Source organism: Hibiscus syriacus, unplaced genomic scaffold, assembly GCF_006381635.1.
Source record: "Hibiscus syriacus cultivar Baekdansim isolate YM2019G1 unplaced genomic scaffold, ASM638163v2 tig00112491_pilon, whole genome shotgun sequence".
Lineage (NCBI taxonomy): Eukaryota > Viridiplantae > Streptophyta > Magnoliopsida > Malvales > Malvaceae > Hibiscus > Hibiscus syriacus.
Window position 1 is genome coordinate 446,447 of NW_024063344.1, and position 17,555 is coordinate 464,001.

General features: G+C 35.8%; 2 pseudogenes; both read right to left on the bottom strand.

The window, feature by feature from the left end:
- Window positions 1-1,696: 1,696 nt before the first annotated feature.
- Window positions 1,697-3,344, bottom strand: LOC120180131 (annotated as a pseudogene).
- A 4,170-nt stretch (window positions 3,345-7,514) lies between these two features.
- On the bottom strand, window positions 7,515-16,047 carry LOC120180170 (annotated as a pseudogene).
- Window positions 16,048-17,555: the final 1,508 nt, after the last annotated feature.

Genomic DNA, 17,555 nt, shown 5'->3' on the forward strand with positions numbered 1-17,555 from the left:
ACCTAGAAAGAGGGAGTGGAGCAGTTGTTACGTGGAAACAACTTAAGCGTAAGAAACACTAAACAACTTGGGAATTTCTTCATCTACAGATTCTAAATTATAATGCTTGTAATTTTTCCGTAATTTCAGCATAGATGCAACTTTTATTAGAAACTTGATTTATTATGTTGAACAGTGTAGACGGATTGGGCTTAGTTATTGGGTAGTTGAGTTTTTTACAAATTTGTGCTTTTCACATTCCTTGTGTTGGGCTTTAAAATTAGTAGACTAGGCTTAATTTTCATATGTAATCTCCCTAGCGGATCCACACATATTAGAGTGGTCGGTGTTTATTATTATATGTGTTATTAATAATTTATATTTTATTATTTATTTTATTGATTGTGTTCACTCACATATACAAATTTTGTGTTATTAATATGTGTATTCACCCTAAAAAATATTTTTAAATCCGTCTCTGTATAATCTTGAAATAGATATAATTATAATGAAAAAATGCTTTCTGATTATAAATCTAAACAGCCGTTAGTTAAAAAAAGTCTTTATCTTTGATTCAAGAACCATGTTACACAAATAATTAGAGGAAGAATAATTAATGTGAAAACTTAAACCTAAACCAGGATCAAGGAATCCAAAGCCCCAGCCTTGTTAGTATTTGTAGGTTAAAAACACAAGAATCCAATGTATTTCCTCTCAAAAACCAACCCCATTAACATGATTCAAGTTTTGATACGACCAAATTCAGTAAATATATTCGACCCTGGACTGATGCGACCTCTATGGAATTATTGGCGATGTATCTTTACTTGAAAGATATATAATTTAATATTTCTTCAAACTTTCCCTTACATTCGAAAGAAATAAAGGATTTGTTTCTTTCTTCTTGTTTTAGTAAGTCCAAAATATATTTATATTCATTCCATCTCTTTTATTCATGGATGATTTTAATGGAACGAATAATTGGTTGAATTTGGATTTCTATTCATCGGATAACTATAAGATTCCAATGAAATATCTACAACGGGACAGGACCTGTCTATCCTTGTTCTTTCCTTCTTTTCATAAAATTGATTGACCATTCCGCTATTTGCTTTCAGAAACTAACAGCAAATTTCACCCTCAATGTGGCAACAATAGGGTACCCCTTACCACTAACTGCTTTCTTAGTGTACAATACTATTTGCTTCAACTCTTTCAGGATAGGTATGGGAAGTTTCATTTTAGATAAGACCCTACCGTATCATCGTACTCATACTGAATCACTGTATGTAATTTATTTACTTTCAAATACGAATATTTAAATATACAATTATATTAATTTACTTGATTAATAATTATAAATTATCAATAATTTGAACATTATATAACAAAATTCAAATAAAAATCAACATGGAGAACAACCAAATACATATATTTCAACCCAACTACATAAAAAGTTACTACAAAATACTTGGCATTCGGCAAGCATACATTTATATAATGATATTACATAGCCTAGTTAAACCAATTTAACCGCGGGCTACATATTGTGCAGCCACGTCAGTCTTTTTCCCTTACATATTTGCCCTTTCTCTCTTTACAACTAAAACAGGGCTCATAATGGTTACAAGTCGGAACCACAAAAGGGTAAAGTTGAAAATGGACTATAACTGGAAAGTTTCTAATATATATTTCTTTCTTTTTAAACTGCAAAACATTTTAACTTCTGGGGTTAATAACTTATTTTTGTTTTGCAAATTGATCCTTCCTCCAAATCATAAAAAGAAGAAATGAATCAAACTTTGAAATTCTTGCCGGTGAATGTTTGACCAAACTGCCAATGCGCGGGAACGATGTTCCAGGAGGTGGAAGTGCGCCTGTCACTGCCGGTGACTCTGAACGAGAGTGACTGACCAACTAAAACGGCGTTTGATTGCCAGTTCTGACCCCAGTTTCGGCTCATGCTCATCCAACCGTCCTTGATCCTTTTACGCTAACCTTCACGATATCTCCTGCACCCGCAACGTTGGAGATCAAAACCAAGTGAAGTAACGGAAACCGTTAATCGTGAACCTGATTCCTCCCCTCTTCCGGCATGGCACCCTACGTAATTTATTAAATAATAAAAAGAAAAGACACTGTTAGCATAAAACGCGGAGCAATATTATATAGGTGTCGAACAGACATCCCAACAACGGAAAATTATATGTGCCACAGTTTTAATATGATTAATGAAATAGGTTATTGATTTTATTTTTTTTAATATTTTTAATAAAAAAACTATTAGAAACATTATTATTCTACTTAATACATTAACATTTTAGATAAAATGCCTAATAATAACAAATCGATAGAAAAATAATTTTTAGATAAAGTTTAATCAAACCGATAAAACGTCCAATAATAAAAATTAGTAGAAATAATAATATTTTCGATTACTTTTACCAATTTTATTAAAAAAAATAATAAAACCGATAATATTCCATTTATAATTAACTGTATAATAAGATTGTCGCATGTGAGACTATTCCGTCAATAAAAAGACCGTAATCCATTTATTTATTAATTTTATGATTGGAAAAAGAGGCTAAGACTCTCAGGACTTTGGGAACTTTGTGTCTTCTCTGATTTCATGGTCAAAAAATTAGTATCAATGATTTTAAGCATTTATTTATTAATTTATGTAATTTTTTAATTGCATTAAATATAATTTTTTTCAACTTATTTAATCTATTTGTACTGTCTAGCCTTAATAGCAAGCATCAAGGGCAAAAGAAAGAGAGAATATACCGGCGGTAAGAAACGGGGACAATTCCGGCACGGTACTGGGCAATCTTAAGGAACATGGGCATGGCCAGGTCAAAATGAGGGCGGGGAGGGTTGCACCAGCCGCCATGTCGTTAGGGAGAGCGTAATTTGGTGGGCAGAAGTTGGTTGCTGTGATGAAGATGGAAGGGCTTCCTGAATGGCACCAATTTGGATCACTTGAACATTTATCTCAAAGCAAGCACCGCAGCTTAACCCATTGTTGAACAATGCTGTGCTAAGCGCTGCCGTGTTAACCCCGTACCCTTGGCTGTACAAGTTTCCATACCCACAAGCTCCTCCTGCAAAATCATTATTCAGCCATAAATGCAAGTTCCCTTTTTTTAAAGACAGAAACTTTTGAATCATGATCTGAAAAGGGGAAAGAAATGAGGTTGAAGAAAGAAGATACCCATGGTGCCAGAGGCATCAGGCCGCCATAGAAGGTAGCATGGGCATTTGCCACGCACCACTGGAGTAAACACCTGGAATTCTTGCTTCAGCCATCCACATTGAGGATATCAAACCACAATAATGCATACTACACTCACACTATTCATTTCGTTCCCTTCAAGTTTAACTCTTTTTTCTCCAATAAGATAAAAGGAGAATTGAGAGAGTTACGGGAAACGAAGGCAGGGAGCGGTATTTAAATGCATGGGTCTACGCCTTTAAGGGGGGAGGGTAAGATCGATAAGCCAAGTATTTGGTAAAATTGATTCAACGTTAATTTAGTTTACACTTATTTATTATAATATCAAAAACAGTCTTTAGATAGAATATATTTAAATATAATTCATTTTAATTTAAAGATAAGGGACTATAGATAATTTAAGTATGGTAATTTGTAACTTTAGAAAATACTTTTTAGGTGAATTAGTGATTTAAAAAAACGTTTTGATAGTGCCGTGATATTGATAAATAAAAAGGTAAAAGTAAAATCGTTTTATTTAATGATAATATCCAAAAATTCCAAAAGGAAGAGGTGTGATCAACGGCTGTGATTTGAGAATAAAACACGACAAAAGGATTTGGATGGCATGAGTTGGATCCACTCAGATTAAATGTAAGGCAACCGGAAGACACTCGAGAAGGAAAGCATCCAACGTGTGGACTGGACCCGCTTAGTCCCGCGATCATCGCCTTTATTGTACGAAATCTCGAGCCTCTCCAACCCACACTTGATTCCTGCTCCCCATGCCGTGCTTTCCGTGTTTTTTTTTTAATTTAAATTAATTAACTCTTATTATTTTCTTTCAATCAACGCGCTTGTTAGCTAAGATATAAACATATAATGTCCATTTCATGCAACTTATTCTTCAAAATATTTTTAAAGAAATAAAAAATATAACTATAAATAGAATTACAAATCAATATATCTCTTAATTAAGATTTGAATTAAATATTATAAATATAACTATAAATACTCAAGCATGATAAAAAATCAAACCATAATAAATTTAAAGAAGGTCAACGCACGATATATATTCAAAATGATGTTTAGAAGTTAGATTTGGAGTAAAAGAAAAAATGTTAGGCTTAATTTTATTTTTGAAACATAAATGTTAGGCTTAATTTTATTTTTGAAACGTAAATGTTAGGCTTAATTTCAATTGATCAAATCAAAAGAGTTTAATGTAATGATATTTTTGGGCTGGTTTGATAAATTGTTTGTTCATGCTCTATTAAGTTAGTTCTAATCTAAAATTTATTTTAATTATATTAATATAATAAATATATAGCTTCAGAAATCAATATTTATATTTTGTATAAGTAAATATAAATAAAAAATATTTTAATTAAATAATGATTAAGAATATCTGAATTTAAAATACTCGATCCAAAATCTGACGACTTGACTTTTTTGTTTACCGAATAGCAAATGGATAAGCTCAAACATGGCATGTATGCTTACTGAACAAATTAGGTAGATTGAAGTACGGCCGAATTTCAACAATATTTTGTTCAATTTACAATTTTAATTAGGTATGTTTTCTCCATATTCACACTTAATCCGTCAACCACTTATTAATTAAAAAAAACATTTCGGTTGAAGGATAATCCATTTTGTAAGTTAGAATTTTTAATTATAAGTATTATATTTTAATTTTAGGTAAAATATATAATTAGGTTATTTTAATTTGTATAGATTCAACTTGTAATTTTTTTTAATAAATTTAACTATTATTATAAGTTAAAATAATAACTGTGGTGAGAATAATAAAAGGGGCAGAAGGGTCAGACGTTGGCACTTCATATTGAGTGGGAAATGAACAAAGTTTTGGCATTACTATATAAAAATTGACCTGTAAAAATAAAGACGAGTTAGTTCACATAAGCTGGAGGAAGAAATTTACTTTAATGTCATATGGGCCCAACCTATTAACTAACACCATGAATTTTTAGGTCGGATTCCGGGATACATATTATACAGGGGACATGCCACTTTACCTGATTTTGATTTCAAATTTCCACATTCATAACTTTGATCTTTTTCGTCTTAACTATGGTTTTTATATTGCTTTGGCTGCTGTAAATTGGGTTCTGGCTTAATTAGTGGCTTTGCCATTTGACCAATTGGAATGTATTTGCATTAGATGCAATGCATGGATTTATAATTAAACATTCGAAGTACAGGGGGTAAGGTTATACGGAAGCATTCGCAGTCATTTGTTGTGTGGATACAGTTTGGATTAGAGATTAGGAAGATTCTTGTTTATGTTGGAAAATAATATTAGAACACATGGAGTATTTATTTGAAAAGGGCATTGGAAGAAGGGGATAGAATATACAATATTTCATGCATTTTTTCACGTATAGACGTAGGATGAAGGAACAAGGAAAGGAAAGGGCGTGCAGCCGTTTGGTGTTTGGTTTGCCTCCACACTGGTGACTATCGTTGTCTACGCTCCTTTCACTCCATCGTACCCTTTCATGCATCATCTCTTTTCTCTAATTTTCACCTTTCATTTATGATAATGTTCAAATAACAATATGAACAGATTCCACAATCTAAAATATGTAAAGGAAAAACTATTATGTAATTTCTCTGGTTATAATGATGTCGCACGGTTGCTTCACCTGACTAACATGGAAAATGTTCAAATAACAATATGAATAGATTTCACAATCTAAAATATGTAAATGAAAAACTATTATGTAATTTCTCTGGTTATAATGATGTCGTACGGTTGCTTCACCTGCTAACATGGAAAATAATATAATGCACTGTAGTTTGAGGTTATTAAGAAAACGATTTGGCCTTTGACCTTTGAACCCCATAGATTACACAGAAAAAGCTAAGAAAAACACAAATGTCAATCATACCATTACTTGGTTATTTTCTTATATAGCCAATTTGATTATTAAATCTTTAACTCATTTATTACGTTTTCGACACTTAAACATCTTGTCGTTGATCTGGGTTTGTGTCCCTAAACAACTAATAATGCCATAAATACTCTTTCGAAACACACTATTGCTTAAAGAATTAGAATGGAGTCGATAATTAGTGTTTCCAAAATCAAGCAATCTATCTTAGTGAAACTCTGCATGCCTTGAGGGGATAGTTTTCAGCTTTGCGCAATCTCCTCCATGGGAATATAATAATAAAAATAATAAAGCTTTCTAAATGTTTCTCAAGCAAGAGAAAATGGTCACAAGTTACAACCATGAGCCATGTATGTGTACGTTGGACTCTCCTTTTTCTCTACAAGGCAATGGTTGATTTTTTTTGGTTGCAATTTTAGTTTTTGTCTTGTCTAATACGAGCAACTACCTTAACTACTAACTTAACTACCTCTCCATCAACGTGGGGCTGATCTGGTTAGACTTTAGATATAGTCGGTCTAATAAAAAAATTCAAAAGGTTTAATGAGAGTTTAAAATATTTTGAGGAGGTAAATTAAAATATCTAATTTTTTAAGAAAAAAATTATCTAAATCTTCAGGGTGTTAAGACCCCTCATGCTCCTATTATCATTCGCCTCTTAATAGTAATTCATGACAATGTCAAAACGTATTAAATAAAGAAATAATTACTTCACATAAACTATATATGAAAGAAAGGAAAATTAAGAACAAAGATGAGAAGTAAGGAGGCTCCAGTTTTAAGTTAATCTTATAAATAGTGATATCTTATGATACAAAATTCAAATATAACCAATCATTTTATTTTGATTGTAATCCCTTCAATAATAAACAGTAATAAAATAATGTTCAGAACTACCACGATTTTCTATATCTTTGATTGACATGGAAAGTGGGGAGGCCACGTATACATTTTCTTTGCCAAAAGCCAGCCTACCTACATCAACTGTAAACATAATATATTACTTCCGCAATGGCTACAAGGTATTTACCCAGTTAAGTGGAGGTTTTTTTTTTATTATTATTATTTACACAAGCTAAACGTGCAGAAATGGTGAACGAGACTATTGATTTGTGTTCTATAGACTAAATTAAAGCAACAAAAACTCGAGTTTAATACGAATAACATTCATTTTTACCATTAAGACTATTTAATGGTTGGATGCTATGTTAAATTTTCTTTACCTCAATCATAGCTGTTGCATTGCCTACCATTTCATCTCCATAAACCATAAGGTTTCCACAAAGGTTTTTAGTCCTAACGTATCGATTATGATGTATTGACGAGTCTTGAAGAAAAATGAACATACTTTTCATCGGAAATATATTCCTCTAATATATTAAAAATGAACCTGTAATGTATTCCAGATCAACGGCTGGGATAAATTTTTAAACACTTTTCTACAAATAAATCTTCTCCTATACATGCTTGTGCATCCATCATCGACTACAGAGCTGAGAACATAGCAGTTGAATCTGGGAAGTGCTTTCACCCGATAAAGTGTAGCTGCCGCTTTTCCCATTGCTTATACATGTTAAGTTCAGTTGATTACCGTATTCGATTGACTGCAATAAATCAGCAAATAGATCTATAACCTGTGTTTTTCAACTGGTGATAACAGTACACAAACTATGAACATTGAACCACGGAAGATATTAGTTCTGTATTTTACAGCCACATGCAGAATTTATCATGAACAAGAAAATATTAGCTAATCTTAGTAACGTATGACAAGCAAGTACCTCAAAGAAAAGACGAGGTTAAATTAGGAGCAATGAGCTGCGTGATGCCTCAAAATTCGTCGTTTTAAAATCCATTGAGCTATCAATGCATGTTACTATAAAGAAATTAATAGCGAGTACCTAAAGGGCACTACTGATGTTTCGGAAACTATGAAACTACGAAATATTGAGATATTGATGTAATCCGGAGGAGAAAGGACAGTACTAAGAAACTAAATGGATAAGACATGTGTTAACATGAGAGCAGCAAAACTCACCTGACAATAAACTTGTTGTGATCTGCAGCTCCACAATGTGGTCGGGACGCAACTCAGATAATGACACCAAGAACAGTGATCATTCACATTAACCCCTTGAAGGAGCAGGATCATGCCAACTGTGAATCTGAAAAGAAAATAAAAATGATCATGAAACTTTTGTTACAAAGTTGAATTCAGGGAAAGGATTCCACGTACTTACCCAGCAATCAATCATCAGAGACGAGCCAGAGGACAAACTGGTACGGCTTGTGTTTAGGTTTACTAGAAGCTACAATGTATCCTGGAGGAACATGTTCTTGCTAACGTATCCAAACTGGGGACGGATTAGAAAAACAAATCCGAGGAGAAAACCGGAAAGAAATCCCCCGATATGAGCAAAGTTATCCACGTGTGGAGGACTCCAATTGCTAGATTTATTACATAATGAAAATAAGAGTCAACAGCGCTGCAAGCTGCATATAGAAAACCGAAACTGTAAGTTAATAGTCCCTTCGGTGTAACGGATTCAGAAGAATGAAAGTGGGAACCTTATTTGCATAGATTGTCCATTTGTGATGAGTTCCGAAACCATGCTACCTAGTAACCAAAAAGTGCACCCGAGGCACCAACGGATATGCTGGTTCGAATGAAAAGATGACATCAAACTCCCCCAAAACCAGCAAAAAGATAAAGCCCCGATTCTCACTGCAGAAAAATACCAAATAGAAATTAGGATTAAATACCTTTCAACTAGTAAAAGAACTATCCGGTAGGTAAATTGGAAGCATTTCCGAAAGCAAGTTCTGAGCTTCCCCATCCTTCTATACCAATTATCTAGAACAACGTTGATTTCGGAAAAAAGGAAAGGACAATTGCAAAGAGGGTATCACATATTCCTTCCAAAGGTCAAAAGCATTGAGAAAGGGTTATCTCTCAACTCTCGAACACGTTTTTAGCTACTGAGCTTAAATCAAGGACCCCCAAACTGCGATCAATAGAGCTTGGCTGAGCATCTCAAAGTCCAAATCATGTGAAACACATATTAACCACTAGCCGGGGATATGACCTTTAGCAACAAAGTGCAGAAAGTTCTTTCAACCCACTCAACAGTTTTAAACACTGTTACAATCTTAAAAATGACGACATTCTGACATATGTGAATATAAGGAAAATGATTGGAATAGACCAGTTTAGTGCGAGATCTAGGAAAGCAGATAGTCATCGAAACCTATCGAAGACGCATCTCGATTATGCAAATTACAAGATTATTAGCATCGTTGAATTGAATTAATAACAGCTACATCACGGTTCAGAAATGTCATCACACGAAGAAGTTTAAGTTTGGGAATAAGATGCATACCGAAACCAAATTCCTGCTCGAGCCGAATTCCAATAAAAACAAGACTCAACATATTGGCAATTATGTGGAAAACGCCAGCATGCAACCATATACAAGAAATCATACGCCATTCCTGATGTTCATGAACAATTTTGTTACGCCCAGGGCACTGTTATGGTTTGGGATAGATAGACGGAAATTGAGAAATAGGTAATAGGAATAGAAGAAATTTTAGAGATTTCAGAGAAGAATTGCTTGTTCATTCATAGCATAAGGAAAATACATCATCCAGAGTTTTATTTAGTTACAATCAGAATCTTAAGGATGCCAGCTGGCTGTCCTTTGTAACTGAATCTAACAAATTCATTCCTTCTTCATTTGTTTGGCAGATAGGACTATTGGGCTCAGCTATTTTATTTCTCTTGGGCCGCTCCAGCTTCTTCATATCCAATCTACTCCTGTTGATCTGCTCCAGAGGTAAATTATCTTTATTTCCTTCACGTGCCAGAATCCCTAATCCCTCATTCTCAATCCCTAACCCTCGTCTCATTTCCCCCAATTCTCTCTTACCCTCTTCGTGTTCTCGCCTTTATCCTCCCACCATGACAATACCCACCCCGAGAGGATCCTTGTCCCCAAGGATCAAAAGTGAAACTGACCACGGAGCACCGAATAATCTTCCCAGGTGTCATGTGAAGCGTCCAGGTTAGTCCATCGAACGAGTAACTGAGTAACTGGCCTTTGTTTCGATTGATATTCTTCTGCCCAAAACTTGACTTGGTTCTATGCGAAACTGACCTTCTTCATCCACCACAGGAGGCTCTGTCGAAGATGATTCTGCTGGCCCATATGCCTCTTCAACATACTGACATGAAAGACTGGGTGCAAACGAGAGTTCTCTGGTAATTCTAATTTATACGCGACTTCTCCGATTCTTTCAATAATTTTGTGCCCATAAAACTTAGCTGCTAACTTTAAATTTTTTCTCAGGGCAAGGATGTTTGACGCTAAGGTTGCAACTTCAGGTAAACTTATCCCCAACTGCAAAATTTCTCTCTGTACGTTTTTATCTATCTGTTGCTTCATTCTATTAGCAGCCTGTTCTAGTTGATGTTTCACCAATTGCCTGATTTCTTCCCTGCTTTTCATAAACACCCACAGATGCACTGTAGCCTCTGGTTGCCAAACCATGGTAGGAGGTTTATAACCATATAGAGCCTGAAAAGGTGTTAGGCTTAAGGTTGTGGTAGGTAGTATTATACCACCACTCAGCATGAGCCAACACTTAGCTCACTGTTTAGGTTGTAAAAATAGAGTCCTCTTAGATATTGCTCTAGACATTGATTAACCCTCTCTGTCTGACCATCTGTTTCAGGATGGTAAGCATACTGAATAGAGTTGTAGTACCCAACTGTTCATTAACTCTCTCCAAAGAGACTAGTAAATGTTTTATCCCTATCTGAAATAGCCATCTTAGGTTGACCATGGAGCTTGTAGACATCGTCTAGATATAGTTTAGCAACCTCAGCTGCAGTGTAGGATGAGACAATGCCATAAAATGGCTATATTTGGTAAACTTGTCAACTATCACCAATATACATTTTTCTTAAAGAAGTAGGTAGCCCTCAATAAATTCATAGTAATCACCTCCCAAGCTTGATGAGGAATAGGAAGGGGCTGTAGCAGTCCTGGTTTAGATATATGCTCCACCTTAATTTGCTGACAACTGTGCAGCATCTGATATAGTGACTACCATAGCTTTAAGCTTAGGCCAATAAAATAGGACTTAATCCTCTGATAAGTAGCTTGAGTCCCAGAATGACCTCTATGAGGGGAATCATGTAAACTGAAGAATTGGATTCTAAGAGATCCATTAGACCAATGTAAACTCTGCCTTTAAATCTAAGTATCCCTTTTGAAAATTTCCAATTAGGATCAGCATTAGGACACAGTCAAGATATTAATCCAATCAGCAGCTAATTTATCCTCCTTATAGCTGTTTTCAACATCTTGTACCCAGCTAGGAATAAGCAAAGTAGTTCCCATAGCAATACATTAACTAGCATCTTCACATTGCCTGGACAAGGCATCTGCTACAGTATTGGACTTACATTTTATGTACTGTATAGAGTAGTCCATCCCAACAACTTAGTCAACCCTTTCTTTTGGATTGTGGTGGTCAGTTTCTGCTCCAGTAGATACTTCAATGCTCATGATCAGTTTTAATAATAAAAGGCTTACTTTTCAAGTAATGCCTCCACTTAGAAACTGCTAATAAAATAGCAAGATATTCCTTTTCATAAAGAGAGGGCAGCATGTCTAGACTTAGGGCCTTACTTAGATAAGCAATAGGTATGCCCTCTTGAGATACACAGCACCAATTCCTCCTGAACTAGCATCTGTTTCCAAACAGAAACTTTTGCTGAAATCAGGTAAGGCTAAAACAGAGCACACACATAGCCTGTTTAACAACTCAAAAGCATTGAAAGCTGCAGTGGTCCACTGAAAATTATCCTTAGTAAGTAGTTGAGTCAAAGGCTTACTTATGGCACCATAATCTTTAATAAACCTCCTGTAATAACCAGTCAATCCCAAAAATCCATGCAAGACTTTAAAGATCTAGGAAGAGGCCAATTCTTCATAGCTTCTATCTTACTAGGGTCTGTAGCTACTCCATCTGCTGAAATAATGTGCCCCAAGTATTCCACCTGAGTCTGTCCAAAGAAACATTTGGACAGCTTTGCAAATAACTGGTTAACTTGCAAAACCTCCAAAACTAGTTGTAAGTGAGTAATATGTTCTGCCATAGAAATACTATAAACTAGGATATCATCAAAGAACCAAAACAAACTTTCTAAGAAAGCTTTAAATAAATCTTCATTAATGCTTGAAATCTGGCAGAGCATTAGTAAGACCGAAGGGCATTACATTGAATTCATAATGCCCTTGATGAGTCCTAAATGATGTTTTGTAGATATCCCCCTCCTTAATTCTGATTTGCCAATAACCTGACCTTAAGTCAATCTTGGAAAAAAACTGCCCCATAGAGCTCATCCAATAGATCCTCCACCACAGGAATAGGAAACTTATCCTTTACTATGAGATTGTTTAATTGCCTATAATCCACACAAAACCGCCAAGTACCATCATTCTTTTTGATTAAAAGACATGGAGAAGCAAAGGGACTCTTGCTTGGCTGGATAATAGAGGAAGACAACATAGCAGCAATTTGTTGTTCCACTTCTGTTTTCTGGTTATGGGGGAAATCTGTATGGTCTCAAATTGATAGGACTAGACCCAGGTTTGAGAGGAATAGCATGATCATGAGCTCTTCTAGGTGGTAACCCTTTAGTTCAGTAAAATAGTGTTATACCTCTTTAAAAGAGGTTGAAGAGCTGTAGGAATGGGTTTAGGAGTCTCTATAATACTCAATAAGACCACGTGTCCTAATATAGCTTCATCTGAGGCTGTCATTTCAGTAAGGTAGCACCTGAAATCTGCTGCAAAAACAGTGAAGGTTACTGCCCTTGTATAACAATATTCTCACCCTGATGTTGAAAGCTCATTGTCATCTGATTGAAGTCCATAAAATTGGACTAAAGACCTTCATCCAATCAACCCCTAACACCATATCACTTCCCCCTAATTTAAGGAGTCTAAAGTCAGTATGAAAGAGTGTCCTTGCATCTGCCACTCACATTATTGCATCTTGCTGAACTATATAGTTGTTGACCATTACTACTGTAATAGCCAAAGGGTATGGAGTTAGGACTGAATGCCAGCATCAGCCCATTGTGGTGTCAAAAACTGTGCGTACTGCCACTGTCAATGAGTTGTTCAAAGTTCTGCCTTGAATTGTCCCTTGAATCCGCAATGTGTTATGACTAATGCACCCAGTAATTGCATTCATAGAAATTTCCAAGCTTTCCTCCTCTTGCATTATCTGCTGGTCTGAGTCAGTAAGGACAGATTCTGTAGGAATAGGATTTCCTCTTCAATCATCTATTGAAGTTTCTTGTTTACACTGATGACCTGGCTGAAAATTTTCTCCACATTTAAAATAAGGTTATTATGCCTTCTATAATCAATGAGACTTTGTTTAGGATTGGAATTTGGTGTGGAATTAGTAGGCAGTGGTACTGAAGTTGTCTTGGAAGTAATAATGGGGTTTGGGTAGGGTGGGACTTTAAAGGAATGTCTCAACTTTCTATTTCAAACTCCACAGATAACTCATAGAGCTTAGCTTGTTTACATGCCTCAGATAAATGTTTAGGATCTAAAGCTTTTACTCTATGTTTGATGTCTTCTAAGTCCACTTATAAAAAGTGACACAAAAACTCCTCTCCCAAGTAGGATTCTGTAACAGCATGTGTGGTTGCAACTCCTCAAACCTTCTGATAATCTTCAACAGATCCTTTCTGAGTAAGCTTAGTGAATTCCTCCACAATGTCAGAAAAAGACCTATCACTAAATCTATGACATAAAGCTTCAAACTCATGCCATGTTACATGATGCTTCTGCATAATATAGCCATCAAACCATATTTCAGCTTTTCCTGTTAAATACATAGTAGCAACTTCCACCTCTGATCTACAGGAACATGCATAAGGAAAAATACTTCAAACACTTCTGCAACCATCCCTAGGATTTATCCCTTCAAAAATGGTAACTCAATTTTGGGTCTATGCCACATAGTCCCCTACACCGTTAAAAGAACTCCCTGGTCCCTGTTTTCAGCTTCCATTCCTATAATAGGTCTATTTACTGTTTTCACCCACTTGATTCTCAGGCCAGAACCATTCTTAAGGGCTAAACAAGCATCAGGCTTGTCTTTCAATATTCTCGGTTCATCAGTTTTATAAGTGAATCTTGATTTATCCTTTACTACAGTCACCAAAACAGGATTTTTTCTCCCATTTTTAGAGTTATCAGGAGTGTTTACATGATCACCTTCAGACTGCTCTTGTTCCATCTCTGCCAGTTAAAATCTTCAAGAGTTTTTCCACATATCCTTGGTTGGTAGCCATTCTAGTTTCCATTGCAGTAATTCTGTTCTCTTGGGCCTCCCACCATTTAGGTGGATTAGCATCATCGTTACCCTTTTTCACCAATGTTGTCAATTCTTCCATCTGTTTATGTAACCCAGCTAAATCTGCCTCCATACTCTGATTTTTCTTTGTCATGCTCGTGATTTACTTGCCAGAACCGAAGCTCTCGATACCAATTGTTATGGTTTGGGATAGATAGACGGAAATTTGAGAAATAGGTAATAGGAATAGAGAGAAATTTTAGAGATTTCAGAGAAGAATTGCTTATTCATTCATAGCATAAGGAAAATACATCATCCAACTCGTTTATTTAGTTACAATCAGAATCTTAAGGATGCCAGCTGGCTGTCCTTTTTAACTGAATCTAACAAATTCATTCCTTCTTCATTTGTTTGGCAGATATGGACTATTGGGCTCAGCTATTTTAATTCTCTTGGGCCGCTCCAGCTTCTTCATATCCAATCTACTCCTGATGATCTGCTCCAGAGGTAAATTATCTTTATTTCCTTCACGTGCCAGAATCCCCAATCCCTCATTCTCAATCCCTAACCCTCGTCTTATTTCCCCCAATTCTCTCTTACCCTCTTCGTGTTCTCGCCTTTCTCCTCCCACCATGACAGGCACCCATTATCTAATCTGAACAAGGAAAACAGAAAGGAAAGAAAAAGCATAATAGGACAAGTCAACAATGAACTTGTATTAGCAACCATAAAATTACCATAGAATATATTTTCCTAGCTGTAGTAGCCTACATATAGATACTCAAATGCTTCAAAGAGATCATCCTAAAGGTTTTTATCTATTAGACCACATCTAAAGCAGAAAATTGTAAAAACTAATCATAAATTCTTTCTAAAAGTAAATTATAATATATCATGACTGACCATAGATTTCATATATTAATCTAAATAAATCCAGCTCCTACCTATCTTAGAATTGGCAGACAGATTAAGGCACTTCCAAGAATCCAAATTATTTACTTATTATTGCTTTAAATTCCCCCAAATCATTCTCTGGAGGCTAAATCAATGCTCATTTCAGCACAATAAATGTAAAAGAATTTACAGAGATTTCCTATCAAGCTTATATTTTTGTTTTGAGAGAGACTCAAGTAGAAGCAGAAAGGCCAAGGAGAGGTTTCTCTTTCATCGGCTGAAACGATAACCTTCCCAAGAACCCAGCCACACAAGAAGCAGAATTCTTGGGGCAATTGTTAATAAACATGGTGACCAGAAAAACGACTACGTTAGCCAAAACAAAGGCCGGAATAAGCCAAGGCACCCAACTTTTAAACGGCATGAAATTCACCAACTCTCTTCCTTGCTGTCCGCGCCGGAGGCTTTCACTCTGCCCCTCCTCCTCCTCCCCTTCCAATTGCGGCCTCCCCCGCCCATCATGCGACGGCGATGACACGGATGACTGTGATGCTGCTGCGGGATGCACCACATTGTCTACTTTCTTTGGATTCGTCACCTTGATTTCTATACTAGAATCCATCACCATCAAGAACAAGCCCCGAGAAGAAAAGAAAACTTTTTTTACTTGAAAACAAAAAATGCATCCGGGAGATTTTGTTTTACACTATTTTGGGATACTTGTGTTTGGTTTTTAGTTAAAGGATGAACCGAAGACAAAAACAAAGCAAAAGCAAACATAACAGGACTTCCCAATGTGTAGATACATTAATGTTGTTTTATTTATTTCTTTTGGAATTTGAATGAATCGCCTCTCTTTCTTCCCCCTTAGTATTCTGACACTACACGGACTCTATCTCTTCCCTTCCGATTTCAATATAATTTAATACACGAATTTAATTCTAAAATTTAATTTAATTCTAAAATTTAATTAAAATTTTAAATTTAGTTTTAAATTTTAATTTGATATTTAATTTTTGATTTAATTAAATATTTAAATTTATATTTTTAAAAATTGATATACAAATTTTATTGTTTAAATATTGTAGACACTAATTTTCTGTTAAAATCTCAACCGACCTCCCCAATAAATCTGGCCATACCACTCGCATCCTGAATCGTCCAGCAAGCAAAACAAACAACTAACAAACATGCATTTGAGTAGGAATTAAACTCTCTAAAAATAGTTTTTCCTAAAGCTATAAATACATATGTAAACGAACGAAAATACGGGGGGGGAACATTCTTGAATTCTGGGCATGGAATTCCTCTCCTCCGCTCTCAATTCTCGCCATTTCAAGAGTATGGGGGGAATAGCTTTACATAACACATTCTCAAATCTCCACCCAACTGGCAGCCTTTCCTTTCATTTCTTCTCAGAGACAACTTCAAAAATTTCCCAAAAACTAAAAGTTGAATTCTTTTCGTCTTTCTTCTCTCACCATGATCTCCCTGCACAGAAGCTGTTTTCTGAACAACACCGGTATTTCTGGGTCGTGAAATAGCAGCGTTTTGTTTGGGAACAACCACCCATTGAAAGAAATAAAAAATGATCCCGATTCCACTGTTGCTGGCGAAGACCCTGAGCTCTCCTACGACTCACACCACCACTCTTTCAATTTCCATTTTAACTTCAAAATCAATTTGATTTTGGTTTGAGTTTTTTAAATTCGTTTTTTTTCCATTTGTGTATAGAGATGATCGATGGTGGGGGCCGAGGTGAGCGAATCCGAGAGCTCTTGTGGGTTTTTCCTGTCATCGTATTGACCGAGGTGCTGTGTACCTGTGACAACGAGCTGCTTCCTCGTCGCGATGCCAGCAACATAACCGAGGCTTTGAAATTCAAACTCGTCGCCATCGCATCGATCTTGATGGTCGGTGCTCTCGGCGTTTCGCTCCCGATTCTCGCCAAGAAGATCACGACGTTTCGACCGGAAAACAACGTCTTCTTCCTAATCAAAGCACTCGTTGCCGGTGTAATTCTCGCCACCGCCTTTGTCCATATACTCCACGACGGATACGAGTCCTTGTCCAGCCCTTGCTTCAGCGAAAAGCCTTGGAGTGTTTTCCATTTCTCCGGCTTTCTCACCATGGTTTCGGCCATAGCCACGATGATGATC